The sequence below is a fragment of the Mercenaria mercenaria genome, chromosome 12, assembly GCF_021730395.1.
Source record: "Mercenaria mercenaria strain notata chromosome 12, MADL_Memer_1, whole genome shotgun sequence".
NCBI classification, from domain to species: Eukaryota; Metazoa; Mollusca; class Bivalvia; order Venerida; family Veneridae; genus Mercenaria; species Mercenaria mercenaria.
The window spans coordinates 37,566,142-37,582,887 of NC_069372.1; positions in this window are offsets into that span (position 1 = coordinate 37,566,142).

Consider the following 16,746-nt stretch of genomic DNA (forward strand, 5'->3'; position numbering starts at 1 on the left):
CCTATCTCTACTGGTAGGGATTTTGTATGGATTTAGATTTTTTTAAGATTTACTTCCCTTTGTTGTTACTATAAATAACTTATATTGTAACTTTTTGCAGTCATTTTTTTATTCAATTGGCATTAATGTTTGCCTCAATGAGACAGGGTGTCATGTGCAACTCCTAGTCCTTTTGACAGCTGGTAGGCTCGACATGTTGCCCGTGGACATCTAGTATTTCTGGTGATAATTTGCAGTGTTGTCCAGGAAAGCAGTTATGTGTTGAGTATTTTTTTATAAAATCCTGTGTTTATTTCTGTGTTATTTCCTTGGTTTGACATCCTTATATTTCATAAATGCCTTAACTGGTGATGTTTTTAAGATTTGGATTTTAGAAAGGGTTTGAACAAAATGGGTGAAAGTAGGCATTTTTTTTGCATATTAAAGTTTACATATTTCTTAAAATAATTCAAAAATTTAAATTTATTTAAACCGACCTGTCATTAAAAAAAATTCTTTCACGTTAACTATACATATAATCAGTGTTTTATTTGTTGTGTATATCTGAGGCTTAAAAAGCTGAATAAAAATGGTAATTGTTGGATGGTGCTATGCATAATGTTGTCCCGTTTTTTATAGACAAGGGTTGCTTTTGTGACTATGATGAGATAGTATTCAAATAGATGTATATCTGTACTAAAGGCAACCATGTAGTTTTTAAGTTTTTACTTGTTAACAAAATCTTACTACTTCTTATGCAAAATAAAGCTTGTTTTTTTTTTTTAATGAAATTCTTCTGTTCTTTACCTCACTTGACATCCTAGTCATGTTGGTTTTCATCCAAGGTCTGTCACTCCGTCCATTAATAAGCATTTATTTGTTATCTCGCATTTCGTTGGTGGTTCGTTTTCCTTTCTTATTTTATCCAGTCAGAAACTACTGAATAGATTTCAATATTACCCCATGGTCCAAAGTGTGAATGAGACCACTGGGTCAAAGGTAACAGTGACATTGAACTTGTCAGAAATATTGTCAGATACTATTTGGTGGATTTTAGTGAAACTTGGTCAGAATAATCTGCCATTGCGATAGTTGGTTCCTAGTGTGAACGAGAGCATTGGGTCAAAGGTTACAGTGACCTTGACTTAAACTCGTCAGAAATATTGTTATTACATCTTGTCAGATATTACTGTAATTCAATAAATTTTTGCGCAAACTTTTTTCGCGTTTTGCCGAGGTCGGACATATTCGCTAATATTTAATTTCGCGTATGTCCAATCTCTGAAGAATAATTTATTATTATTATAACTTATTAGCGCAAACTAATTTTCGCGCTTCATGGTCATCCGCGAATATAGCAAAATTAATTGGTCGCGAAAATTTATTGGTTTACAGTATTTGGTGGAATTTATTGAAACTTGGTCAGAATAATCTGCCATTGCGATAGTTGGTCCTAAGTGTGAATGAGACCACTGGGTCAAAGGTCACAGTGACCTTGACCTTGAACTCGTCAGAAATATTGTTATCACATCTTGTCAGATACTAATTCGTGGATTTTAGTGAAACTTCGTCAGAATAATCTGCCAGTGCTATAGTTGGTCCTAAGTGAGAATGGGGTCACTAGGTCAAGGTTACAATTACCTGAACATTGAAATTTGAAAAATGTACCGTAGTTGGTCCAAGTGAGGTCACTGGGTCAAAGCTGAAGACACAGTGACCAGATCATTTTCTTTCAGGGGCGGGGGCTTTAGCATAGATCAGAGCTCTTTAAGTCAGCCAACTTCATTGCTTTCAGCGCTTTGATTAATTATACAGGCAATTTTGCATTAAATCAAGAGTATATGAAAGGTAAAGCGTTAAAAACATTAAATACGTTATTTTTTAATTGTAAAAAGTTCAACTTAAAACCAAAGACTTTATGCCAGTTATTCGATGCTTTTGTCGGTTCTATTTTAGGATACGGATCTGAAATATGGGGTTATACTAAGTCTAAGGAATTGGAAAGAATACATCTGAAATTTTGTAAAAGATAATTAAATGTTAGAATAAATACATGATCAGCAGCTGTTTACGGTGAGCTTGGCTGATACCCGTTGTATGTATCTCGTTATGTTAGAATTATTAAATATTGGTGTAAAGTGAGAAATTCCCAAAACATTATTTTAGCAATTTTGTATAAAGAAGGTTTAAATGATTGTAACAGAGGTAGTAAAAACTGGGTATCAAATGTCAAAAAAGTTGTTTTGTGACTATGGATTCTCAGGCGTTTTTAATGAAGATTACTTTGTGGATCCCAATTTGTTTCCTAATGTTTTTAAAGGTAGAGTTGTAGATACTTTCAAGCAAGAATTGGCTGGTACATTGGATCGAAGTACATTACTTAGTAACTATAACCATTGTAAATTCGTTCTTTGCTATGAGAACTATCTTGATATATTACCACGAAATTATAGATTTTATTTTTGTCAATTGAGAGTCTCTGCGAATCCCCTTAGAATACAAACTGGAAGATATGCAGGTAATAACATTCCACACGAGCAGAGATATTGTCAATGTTGTAACCTTTTAGATTTAGAGGATGGATATCATTTCGTATGTGTATGTCCATGTTTTCAAGATATACATAAAAATACTTGAAAAAAAATATTATTATGTCTATAGATGTATAAATTTATCGAATTACTTAAGAGTCAAAACAGAACGGTCTTGATAAATATATCCAAATATATTAAAGAAGCTATGTCATTAAGAAACGCAATTTTTAATTCCCAATAGAGTATTCATAAATAATTGTTCAGCCTCAGTAACAGTTTAATGTGTATGTTCTTTGTATTTTGTTGTATATATTCATTTGCCCTGTACATATTCACGTGATCATGATTACTATTTATATTGTATGTAGACAAGACGATGTACTTATGTATAAGTCTGGAATAAAACATTTTGTTCTGTTCTGGTGTAAGATGGAGTAATCCAGCACCTGTGAAATCACCAGAAACCCAAGTTTGGTATGCAAGAAATATTCTTATGAAAGATATAGATGAAAGGAAATATGTAAATCTGTCAGGTATATTGATGTGTTTTCTTCAAATAGTAGTCTGAAATATTAAAAATAATACAGAAACAATTGTTGTATAGACATTAAAATAAAATAACTATCAACTGACTCTACTACCAGGCTTAAAAATGTGTTTGTAATTGTAACTTTTGGTTGTGACTCAAGGAATACAGTAACACTGCTGATGAAGCATTTTGAATGGTACATTATTTCGACATAACATGAACTTGACAATGTACCATGATGTAGTACTACAATAATAACGAAAAATCATACATGTAATGGCAAAATTACATCAAATTTATGACGATAATCTAATAATACCTCAAAATTTAATCGGTTAATGTTGAGGAGTATATCATAGAAACACTGAAATATCTGATAAACAAACTACATCTTTACCAACAATCTACCTCCGTAACACTGTCCCTAAGATGGATACTAAGAATATTCGGAAAAAGTTGTCCCCCTTTAAAAATGAATACCATTTGTCAAGGTATGAATAAAAACGATTGTTGCAAACTAATGTTCTACCTATTTATGTGAAATTTCAGTGCTGGGACATAATTGCAAAATGCATCAAAACGAATACGTGTAACAGTTCTTTGAAAATTTTGAGTTTCTGAAAACCTCGAACTGTCCAAAAGTTTGCCCCCCTCTTATGATATATTGTCCGAAAGTCCCCCCCCCCCGCACCAACTCCCTCCCTCATGCTGTCCTTTTCTGAAATTCAATGTACATAACCGCAGGAAAGATAATTATTGCAAACACTTCAGGATGTCCAAAAAATATGACCACAAAAAACTGGAATGCTCGCTTTCACTTTTTAAACCTAGTTTATTGTGTTACATGTAGGGTACCTTAAATACTGTATGATTTTTAAGACAAGAACGTGTGCAGATTGGAAATTATACGCCGTTTTTCAAAGTGAAAGTACCATACATTTGAATGGGACTAAAATTTCATTTTCAATTTTTTACTGAATGGCTGCATAATCTCCCTAATGGAAATCTTCCTTCTTGTGGATAAATAAGTCATATTCAAATAAATCAAATACATGTAGCAGAAAAATGCAATTAGCTGCGGTCACTTTTGCACAAAAACCTGAAAAATGTGTTACGTGTCATTAATATATTTATAAGGTAATAGAATATTTGAAATGATCTTTTTCGCGCAAAATTAGCGATTGAAATTCTTTCTCTCTAACAAAAATACCTGTAGGAATGCAAGTCTATACAGACTGGTTTTCGAATTTATCTGCTCTACTACATTACGAAGATTTATTACCGGGAACCATGACACTGCAATAAATTTCTCCTGTGGATAGAGATCTTAATTAACATTTAGTTAATAGGTGGTCAGCGCGTCTTCATAAGTTGAGATTCAGTTTTGTTTTACTAATCTCACTAGTTTAAATCATCATAAAGGTCTGAATTGCCCTTAATCTTCAATTACAATTATGTAAAAAGTATGATACCTAAATGGAAACATATTAAATAGTCTTCTTATTGGTTAGACTAATGAATATGTATAAACAATTTAGAAGTGCATTATGTTACTTTGATGTCAGTAAGTCTTATCTAATAGCACAGTGCATAATAAGGTAAGAAGTCAATTACCGTTCAATTTGATCCATGTTTAAGAATATAATCAGTAGATATATTCAACAATGTATCCTCAGCAGCAAGTATTACAAGTATTGCAAAAATATTTGTTTTTATATAAAAAAAATGATATTTAAGAATAATATTAAACCGATATGGAATGGTGTTGAGTTAAAGTTGGACATAGGCAGAATGAATATTTTAACAATGGATTCAGATTTAGAAAAGGGACAAATGTTTTACAATATAAAGTATTTAGACGTAATTAAGGCATAATTAAAAGGAAATGATGTTTTCCTCTTTTTTTTTTTTTTTTTTGGATTATTTAAGATGGTTTAGAAACGAAAACTCATTTTCTAACGTTCATAATAAGACCAAGCCGAAATCTGTAGATCAGTACCTTTACTTTGCAAAACTTGGATTGTGATAACTTTGATTTAAATGAAGAATAATTTTCTTTGTGTTGGAATGAAAGGAGTATGTGTGCGACTTGCAAAATAGGCACCAATTTATCAGATTTTTAATGGCAAGTTTTAACTCTGCGTGTATGACAAATTATAGAGATGTAAAGCCCTAATATTCCATTGGTCAAAAGTAGCAGAAGTTTGTATTAATGATTCAAAAACCTTAAATCGAGAGGTTTTCGGCCCGTGTAAAATTGTAATCAAGTTATATTTCACATTCCAAGACGTCTGCTAACTGAATAAAATATATTTTTACATAGCAGTTATCATAGTTACTGTTTCTATTCAGTGATGCAGCGGTATAAATTTACATTTTGGTACATGATGATTTTGTTGCTAGTAGCTGCTGTGCCGGTGTGCACATGGGTTCAAAACATAACTCGGGTTAACATATTTTTTAGACAGAAAGAGTTAGATGGAACTAAATTTCTTTACAGAGACTCCTACCTCAAGGTCATACTTAGTGGTCAAAGGTCAAACTTGGTGCTGTTAGTCCCTTTGACACCTGTCGAGCTTGACATGTTGTCCAAGGTCATCTAGTTTCAGTGTAAAATAATTCCTAAGATGTTGTATGGCATGCAGAAGGATAATTGACTGATATTTCACCTGTCCTAAATAAATGACGTATAAATCTGAAGTATTGATGATACGGAATCTTAACATCACCGTGCACCAATCATAATTTTACGTGGTGCAAATTTATAATCATTTATTCTACTAAACCTTTTACTTCATAGACAACTTCCATATTTCTATGTCTAAGACATTTTAAGGAACAAAAAAATTGCGGCTTCTTTGATGCCATGAATCAAATATTCGTCTTGTTACATAAATACCAGCTTTGATTCGTATCCACAAGAAAGAAATATACAACATTTAGAATGTGCAAAAACTGAGGTATCTCTCTCGTATGATTGGACAAGTTTAAAATGACCCGTAAAGTCATTTATAGTCGGAAGAATTCTAAATCGATATATTCAAACTATAAACACATGTTTCCTCTTTTTTATGACACATTTTGTTATTAACATTGTGTCTTTGTTTGAAAACAGAATGAAAATTTTACGATTTGTGAACCGTCCTTTTATATAATTTATTTATCCCTTGTGATACAAATTATTCACAAAGTAACCTTTCTTTAACATTTTTTTTAAATAATGTAACTTTGAGAAGCTCTACGTGGCCCAATTGTTTTGTCACCAGAGTATTAGAAATTTAGAAAAGGGCGATAAAGTTTTATACGTTGCTAAACATGATCAACTTATTTTTACGAATTCAAATGTCCTAACGATGGTTGACTGATTCGAGTGTTCCATATCCAAAAATTATCATCTGGTACTGTTCTTTAAGAAATATATTATCTTAAGTCTCTGCTAAAGTTTGCAAGGTTCGGCAATATTCTAGGATTTATAAGCCAGGCTACAAGTCCCCCAAAACATAATTTTCATCTTGTAAATTTTCAATAATCAAAACAAACCAAAAAGTTGTAGATGTTGCTATATAAATATCAGTATACTGACAATTGTTTTGAAGCGTTACATACATGTAATTGTCATGTGAAATAACCCTTTCTTTCTATGATTTGGTGTTGCTTGATTTTTCTTTCTCAAATGTAAGGCTAAGCGTTAAAATAGCACCGACTGAGTATTTAGCCCCAGTCGCCTGTGAAACAGGTCGACGCGCAACCAGTACGCCATTCTGATTAGTTATAGAAAGTGGTATGCTGATTTCCCTATCTGACAGACGAGTCTATAAATTAAACAGTCAAACGGATGTGCGCATTTGAAAATACCTGATGTTATTTATAGCCTAGATGTAGCGAAATGGACAATATAAAAGGCTTATAAACTTATTTTACAGCTACAGGTATGTCATTTTATCTAAAACTAGTACAATGTTTATCTTACGGTTACTAATTAGTTCGAAAAACACGTTAAATTAAATATTAACTTAAAATTTAATGTCATGTTGTTTCGGTCCAGTTACTTTGTTTAAGGTTCTTGTAAATCCTTTTGAAACCTCCCCTCGAGAAACTTTTTGTTTTAGGTTTTTATCCCACATAGACGTTGGTTTACTATAAAAAATATATACCAAGCTGTTTATAGTAAGTAGGAAAGATTTCCAAGACAGGTTATTTTCTATTGAACGGCACATTTTGACCTATAGCACATACAATTTGACTGTTCACGTTGTATTGTGTAGAAGATATCAAACATCTTTTTCAAAAGTATTGTATCATTACTTTTTAATGATTATTGTTTGTCTAACATATGGAGTTGAAAGTGTTACAAACCATGTACATTTAAAAACAAAACATGCAAAACGTACACAATGGAAGTTAAATTAAGGCTGTCTAAATAAATATATACATTAACTATTTTTCCCTTTCCGAAGTACCCAGATAAGTATGGCAGACACACAACAAAAACAAATTTAGAGAAAAAATATGTTTGAAAAAGATGTTTGATATCTTCTACAAAATAGAATGTGTACAGTTTCAGTACCTGTGTTTTAAAGCAAATACATATTACCGAACATGAGGACTATAATTGAATGTATTTTCTACTTCTTCTAAACATTGCCGTATATATATGCTATGAATATTACAGTTCCATCAGGTATAATGTCCAAAATGAAAATTTACCTGAGGGGTGGTCTTAAACGTTTTACATGAACCTAAAGGGAATATGAGCCTAGTTATTTCAGTATAAATTGAAGATTTATATTATTAGATCTATTCATAAAAAACTGGGCTATGCAATACCATTTAACTATTTAGTAAATATAAAATGTGTAGAAATGAAATCTATATAAAGACACATTTGCATATAACTGTATAATTATCAAGACAAATGGGTTAAATTTCTGTTCGGCTGAGGTTGTTCATGAGTCATTAATATATTTTCGTATCATTTTAGAGATGGTAACTTTTGAAAATAAACCATTATCTTTTGTTGTTTTTATCTGGTGGATTTAATTAATAGAACTTATCTCAGTGTAAAAATTAACTGAATGCAAGCTTAATACCTATTCGTTTAACCAAAACAGAACATATTCTGAAGACAGAACCAACATGTTTTCCCTCCTGTAACAAAAATATCAGTGACTGATACTTTATCATAAGATACAGTAAACACATCCATACCATAACAATATGAAAGTTTGAGACTTATTTCAATAGGAAAAATAACATCTACGTCCTAATATATTTCATAGTTAAAATATTAATTGTACTTTCAATTCGGTCAATGGATCAAATTTCAACCATTGTTCTTTTGAAAGGAAAACTCTGATGTTTCTAAGTACTAAGGTTATAGGGATAAGAAGATAACAGTGGAAATTATAATCGAAGTAATACAATGTTACAGCTGTTATGGCGGTGACGTTTAAACAGAAAACTAAGAACAGTTACTGTGTTTATTGAACATAAAATTAGAACAATTGCTCAACAAATGCGAAACATGTCCCGTACCGAAAATAGCGGAAATGTTTTTAAAAAAGGTTTACAATCTCGTGTGTTTTTATATAACTACGACAAGGATGCTGTCTGTAACAGAAGAGAAATTTGACAAGAAAAGCTAGATAAAAAGTTCTTTTCTGAAAGTCAAACAATATTTTGATAAGCTTTCAAAGATATAACCATTCTGTAAAAAATAAAAAAAAAATAAATAAAAAAATTATGACCATGTATCTTAAACATTTGATATAATTCTTCTATATATTGTTATGTAACAGGAGTGAACAAAAAGTATGTTTAACATCATTCTATTGTAACAGAAATTAAAATATATATATATATTAGATTTACATTAACTGTAATAAAGATTCTTATCTTGTTAAACTGTAACTTTATTGATCATTATAATTGTACAGAAAAATATAATGATAACGAGATGACAGGTTTGATGCTCTGTGCTTCCGAGAAATCTACCCTTACCTATTATCATTTATTGTAACACTAGTGACGTATCATTTAATTATATTATACCAGATTTACATAGCACCCAATCTGACTAAAGTACTTGATCTTCTAAACAAAGATCTGAGGATGACCCATTCACATTCGTCTTCTGTATATTTTGGATTTCCAATATTGCTACATTTTGTACTTTTATTTTCGCAAATCTATTTTTAATTGAACCAATCAAACGACTTGTTCGAATGTCAAAGAGTAAGAAAAGTGTGCAGTCATTCCAGGGTTCGAACCCGGGACCCCTCGCTTACAGAGCAAGTGGCCTACCGACTGAGCTATCAAGCTATCTGACACATTACGACGTAAGAATAGAATTGTTAATATCAAAAACCAAGGCTAAATATAGATTTGCAAAATGTTGTAAGTTAAACTCTGATTGGCTAGCGAAAGGGTCGTCAGAACGAGGCTATCAATAGCTCGTTCTCAGATCCTAAGCGTAGCGTAATAGGAAATGTACTTTAGTCAGATTGCATAGCACCCTTTTTAAAATAAACGCGTTTAAATACACTTTACATACAAAGATAGCCACCCACCACGACAAATTCGTATCCTCTACTAATACAGACACAGAGAGAGATAAAGAGTGAGACAGAGGGAAATCTGACCAACACAGTTCTTTAACATGTCCGATTAATAGCACTGATACACGCAAATCCGTTTCTTCTGGCAAGAACCTGGATACCGGACTTTTAGTTAGGTGGGAGACACTCAAGAACATCTCAGAGAGTTCAAGTACTCTGACCATGATACGAACGATTGACCTTTGAATTGACATTCGAAACGTTACCTTTAGACTGCCGGGCAAGTACTTATGTTTGTCGAAACACATGAATGATTCAACGTTGATGACAAGTAATCAAGTATCAACTTTGCATCAACGCTGAATCAACATTATTTGTCCAGTGACTTGGCATTAAATGTTTAAGTATAATTTATCTTCTTTTTAACGAGCAAGAAAGAAAATTGAATAACCGTATGCTATTTCAACGTTTTGCCTTCTTCCGTCAAACCGTGTGATATTGATCTTTTTAATATTATTCTGCAGGCTATAGTTCTTCAGGCATTGCGATTCCACGTGCTACAACCATCTTTCAACTCTTTGGGCTATATTACATCAGACGACACTGCTTCACTTATTATTTCTGATTCATTTGTTTTCGGATTTGGTTTTATACTTCCTGGAATTTCTGGTGTATCTGACACCACTCTCTGCTAGTCCATCCATGTGTTGTGTCAACTCAGGTATTTGGTTTTCCTTCATTTTATACATGTACAATGTATATTTGTCAGCTCTCTACAGTCTTGTGTTTGGCTTCTTCGTGCATTTCAAGTTTAAGTGTCAACGGTAATTGTTAGTGATCGACAGGCATTTTAACCTGTTTCTCTCTCACCTACTTCAGGAACTACGTTGTGTTCTCTTACTTATGTTTATGTCAAGATTGTATATTTTTGATCGTAATTCTCACTGCTTGTTTATGCATCGCTTTTGTTTTGTCCGTACCTACGGGTACTGTATCTTCTTGCACTTCTGCAACTACTGTTTGAAATGTAATATCTTTTGGTTTTTGCTCTTCATGCTTTACTGACCCGTGTGTTACTACTCAGGCATCTGTCGACTCATTGGGAAAATCTTGTTCACGTGTCTCGACCACTTGTGTACATGATGTCTTTCTAGGTTCTTGATCTTCATACACTACTTTAATATTAATCTTAACTGGTTCATCATTTAACTTTATGGGTTTACAATAAATTACACTCGCGTATGACCTGAATACAAATCCATTTTGAGGCAGAATTTTTCTGTAGTTCAGCATTTGACATAACCGTGTCGTCACCTGTAAAACTATATAAATGAGTTAGCTTTTTGACATAAATTTAGTAAATTAGATCATTTCTAGACTGCAAGTAACCTTAGAAGAGCACTTGTTTCAATCATTCATCGATATGCCTGTCTGTTCCATCCCAGATCAGTAGGATGTTCAATCTCATTTCTTCAGTACTGTTTTAAATGTTGCGCAGCGGATTTAAACAAAATACAAAAATATCTATTCAGGGATGCACTCAAACTAAAAATGTAAATTGTCATTCACATAACATCTTGTTGTATCCCCTGTAACAGTTAAATAAAACCCCAATAGTTTCCATGCATGTAAGTAAAACTTTTCTGATTCAGATTTTGAAATAGTGCAAATAATATCTTGTTATCATATTGTAAATACAGCTTGGTTCAGACTCAGTGGTTGGTATATTATTTATATTTACAGACTAGACGTCTTTCCTGCTACTGCCCTGGACGTCTCTCCTGTTACAGCTTTCTTGTGAATACAATTTAAATAGCAGACTCCTTATTGTTAAAATGAAACTTAACAGTTATCTTTAAAGTAGGCAACACATTCAATTACAACTTGTATATGTGTTATTAAGCTGTATGTGTCAGGATAGTGGTTATATGACCCAGGGAAGTGCCTACGCCTTTAGTATCTTGAACAATGGTTTGGGTCCAATCGCTAAGGTGACTATGTCTTAGACTAGCTGACAAGCGATGTAGAATGTCCTTTGTTATAACGTAAAGCTGGTGAGACCAAATATCTCATATATATAGAATTTTCCTCTGGCTACCTTGCCTAAATGATTCGTGTACCAATGATTCGTAAATGATTTTTAATTATGAGCTAGACAATTTCAGGGATCAGGCAAATCACAAAATGTTTCAAACTAACAATTTTCAATTAGCTCAAATTCCTATAGGCTGGAGACTCTATACTTGACTGGTCTTTTTGTTGAAGTTCCCGTCAGACAATGTCTTTGAATCAACAACATACGAGTCCTATCGCATAGATGCTCGGCCTCTGTCCTCTCAACTCTATATGATTGCCCTGATACCTGGATGCTCAGCGCCTATATGCTATCACATGTAGCATTCAACTACCATATAGGTATATCCCCGATGCCTTGGCTGTACTTCGCCAGTAATGCTGAACCGTCTATAAGCTGGAACTTTCTTACTATCTCAGTAGATTACCAAACTCTGGGTCTCTGTCTCAGCTTCCCGATGCTCAGCCTATATCTGCTATCGTCTATAGCATTCAACTACCCTTAAGGTAAAACGCCTATGCGCTGGCCCTATAGCTCGAAACCTTGTTGAAATTCTGCAACTCTTTTTTAATCTATGAACTTCAAACGTCTTCTTTTTAATAATTTATCCGCCCTGACAGGGTAACTGCAATAGTCTCCTTATAAAGGTACTGGGATAAATTATTAGTTGAATCCTCGATGTGTCTTCTTCAACCGCTGGATACCGAATGCCTTCTCCGGCATCCATCTACCTATTTATACCCCAGCAGACGTGCTATTTTTAGAACTTGTTTCTGATTGGTCTAAATTTAAACATAGCGTTTTACAACGAGTACTTGCTCTATCAAATATCTGGTTCCCGTTAACTTTTATATATGACATATTGTGTGATGCTGGGATCCAGCTATCTATATAATGAACCCAAATCAGCCACAAATGACCCAAATTCTATTAATTACTGCAATTTAACAATAATTATAGCAATGGCAACATAAAAAAGGAGTCAAACACTATCTGTGCCTATGTGTTACGTGTTCAATATATCAAACATACAAATTATTCTGACAGTATGTATGTTAAAATGTAAACAGTTGTCTTTGCTGTCACACAACATGTCTCTCTTGTAACAACAAAATTAAATATACGGCGGGAGAATTAAAGATATTAGCACTATGCTTGCTGATGTATATATTTTATTGGATTATGAAGTTATTGAAACAATGTTTGAAGTTAACTAGATCTGCTCTTCATATAGTTTATTTTATTCGCTGTTTTGCAAATAATTTCATTCCTGTAAGAGTTTGCGTTTTTAAAAATGGCCGTTATATGAGTGACTGTTACAGGAGTGAATCATTTTGCCTATTTGCATATTAAAAATAATGATGGATCCCCTAGGAATGCATGATGTGTTATCTTGGAATTGTCGCTTTTGAAACACTAACCTTACATTAATGAAGCCTCGCGTGTTTTTCATTTAATGAATCATTACTAATATATACATTATTAATAATCGTTAGAAGGTTCTATAAAATCTACGTTGTAGAAAAAATTATTTCGCGAAAATGTAAACCATAGACTCCGATTATGAAAACTTGTTTTCGAAATTTATTTTAAAGTAGCAAAAATGAAGCACCCGACTTTATGTTTTTTGCCAAATTTTCTAATTACATTCTGATATTTTGAAAAATCAGGGTTTAATCAAATTCTACATTGTAGTTAAAACTTCAAATAATGGTCTTAAAGACTTTACATACGAAAAAGTATACTTTATTTTTGAGGCACAGTTTAATCGGCTGATGAATTCTTAGTGAACATCATTCTGAATCATATAAAACCTTTTATCCAACATAAGAATATAGCATTGAAAGAAATTTCGAAAATAAAAAAGAAAGAATCATTGGCACAATTATATTATTTATTGATTTTCGGTTTTGCGTGTTTAAATTTCATTGTAGCCGCAACTATTACTGTGGCTCAGGTGTACCAAATGCACGACTGAGTAGAAAGGGATTACATGAAGTATGGAGAATAACCCCCCAAAAAAGAGCAAACGAGCAAACCCTGTAGAAAATGACATCAACGTTGTTGTCATTGGACCATGCGCTTCTGGCAAAACAGAGTTATGCAATAGGTTTGCAGGAAATGATTTTATTGGCAATACCCAAGCAACTATTGGTAAGTATAGGCATGATATATAAGTCCTGTTATGCTATGGGTTGTAGCATTTTAGTCAAGATGCTTATTCTTTAGGTACGGTGCTTTGGATTATGTGGTCAACAGTTATAAGTAACTAGCTTTGTATCGAGAATTATACACAAGTTCTAAGTACTAGGGAGCGTCTTTGCATTTTCTCTCATGAACAGACTTCAATTAACCGAATCTGTTATTATTTTGCTTGCTTGCATTTTCTACTTTAAAAGAATTGTTTTCTGCAGCGAAAATAATGCGTGGCTTTAGGAGCGCAATATTATTCCGCTAAAGAACGAATACCTACAAATGTATGAACTTATATTAATTTGTTTTGCAACAGGGGTAGGAAAATCAAATTCTTCATACTCACTCAGTGACAATAGTACATTTTGGAACTTAAAAGGCCGAATCAGAGTCACAAACTGAGACAAGACTTTTGTAAGATAAAAACTGTGATTGTCCGATAATCATTATTGTATTTTTATGCCCCCGATGGGAGGCATATTAGTTTTCAACTGTCCGTCCGTTCATTAGTTAGTTAGTTCGTCACAACGTTAACTTTTTGCATGAAGGCACTTTACTCACGAACCACTGCACGAAGGACCTTCAAACGTCACAAGCTGATAGTACTTATTAAGTATACCACCCCTACTGACTTTAGGATCACCAGGTCAAAGGTCAAGGTCACAGAGCCAACGTTACCTTTTTGCATGAAGGCACTTTACTCGCGAACCACTGCATTCAGGACCTTCAAACTCCACGTGCTGATAGTACTTATTGAGTATACCACCCCTACTGACTTTGGGGACACCAGGTCAAAGGTCAAGGTCACAGGGGCCAACGTTAACTTTTTGCATGAAGGCACTTTACTCGCGAACCACTTCACCCAGGACCTTCAATCTTCACATGCTGAGTACGTATTGAGTACACTACCTTTACTGACTTTGGAGTGACCAGGTCAAAGGTCAAGGTCACAGGTGCAAACTTTCACTTTTAGCATGAAGGCATTTTTCTCGCGAACTACTGCACCCAGGACCTTCAATCTTCACATGCTGATAGTACTTATTGAGTACACTACTCCTACTGACTTTGGAGTCACCAGGTCAAAGGTCAAGGTCACAGGGGCCAACATTAACTTTTTGCATGAAGGCACTTTACTCGCGAACAACTGCACCCAGGACCTTCAATCTTCATATGCTGATAGTACTTATTGAGTACACCACTCCTACTGACTTTGGAATCACCAAGTCAAAGGTCAAGGTCACAGGGGCCAACATTAACTTTTTGCATGAAGGCACTTTACTCGCGAACCACTTCATCCAGGACCTTCAAACTTTACATGCTGATAGCATTTTATGAGTACACCACCTCTACTGACTTTGGGGTCACCAGGTCAAAGGTCAAGGTCACAGGGTCCAACGTTAACTTTTTGCATGAAGGCACTTTACATGCGAACCACTACACCCAGGACCTTCAAACTTCACGTGCTGATAGTACTTATTGAGTACACCACCCCTACTGACTTTGGGGTCACCAGGTCAAAGGTCAAGGTGCTACTGGGGCATTTGTCAGCCATTAGTTACAGCTCTTGTTGGAACTATTTTTCAGAAGTAGCATTTTGTGCATTGCCTTTTGGACATGATGGGAAAGAAATATCTGTTGGTGTTTGGTAAGTTTGTTAGTCTAACAGGAACTGAAGTTAAAAACTTACGTAGGTTTGTTTACATATAATCTTGTAGGTACTTTTACAGTTTGGTTGATGTACTTACTTTTTTTATAAAGTGCTCAGCGTGAGCTATTGTGATCGCTCAACATCCGGCGTCCGTCCGTCCGCTGTCAGGCATCCGTTCGTCCACACATTCTTTAAACAACATCCCCTCCTAAACCACAAGGCCAATTTTGACGAAACTCCGCAGAAATGTTTCTTGGATGGTCTTCTTTAACAAATGTTCAAAGAAATGAATTCCATACAGAAATCTTCTTATCCAAAACCACAGGGCTAAGGGCTCTGATATTTGGTATGTAGCATAATCTAGTGGTCCTCTACCAAGATTGTTCAAATTATGCCCTAAGGGTCCAATATGGCCCCGCCCGGTGGGCCACATGGTTAACATTGACTTATATAGGAAAACTTTGAACATCTTCTATTCCAAAAGCAAAGGTGTAAGGCCTTTGATATTTGGTTTGAAGCATCCTCTGGTAGTCCTCTATCAAGATTGTTCAAATTATCCCCATTACGGTTAAATATGGCCACACCCTTGGGGTCACATGATTTATATAGCTTTATACAGGGAAACCACATGCCCTAGGGCTTTGATATTTTATAGGTAGCAGCATCTAGTAGAATTCTACCAAGATTTTTCAAATTATCCCCCTAGGGTTAAATGTGGCCCCGCTCCGGGGTCACACGGTTCATACAGACGAATACTGGGAGAAAAATTGAAAATCTTCGTGTTTAAAAGCATATGGCCTAGGGCTTTGGTATTTGTCACTATGTAGCATCATCTAGAGGTCTTCTACCAAGATTGTTCAAATTACCCCTCAATGTGAAATATGGCCCCGCCCTAGAGGTCACATATTTTATATAGACATATATGGAAAAAAAAATCATTGCATATTAGTAACTTGAGAACCACTTGACCCAGAATGTTTAAACTTCAAAGGATGGTGAGAAGTTGACCGGTATCGACTTTGGGGTCACTCCATCACAGGTCAAGGTCACAGGGACCAGAACATGTAAATCCATTTCAAATCGGTAACTTGAGAACCATTTGACCTAGAACCTGCAAACTGCAGAGAGTGATAGGAATTACAGAGTATATGAACCTATTGGTTTTGGAATAGCCCGTTCAAAGGTAAAGGTCACATGGCTATCTGTTCGTCACACTTCATTTTCGTTCAATA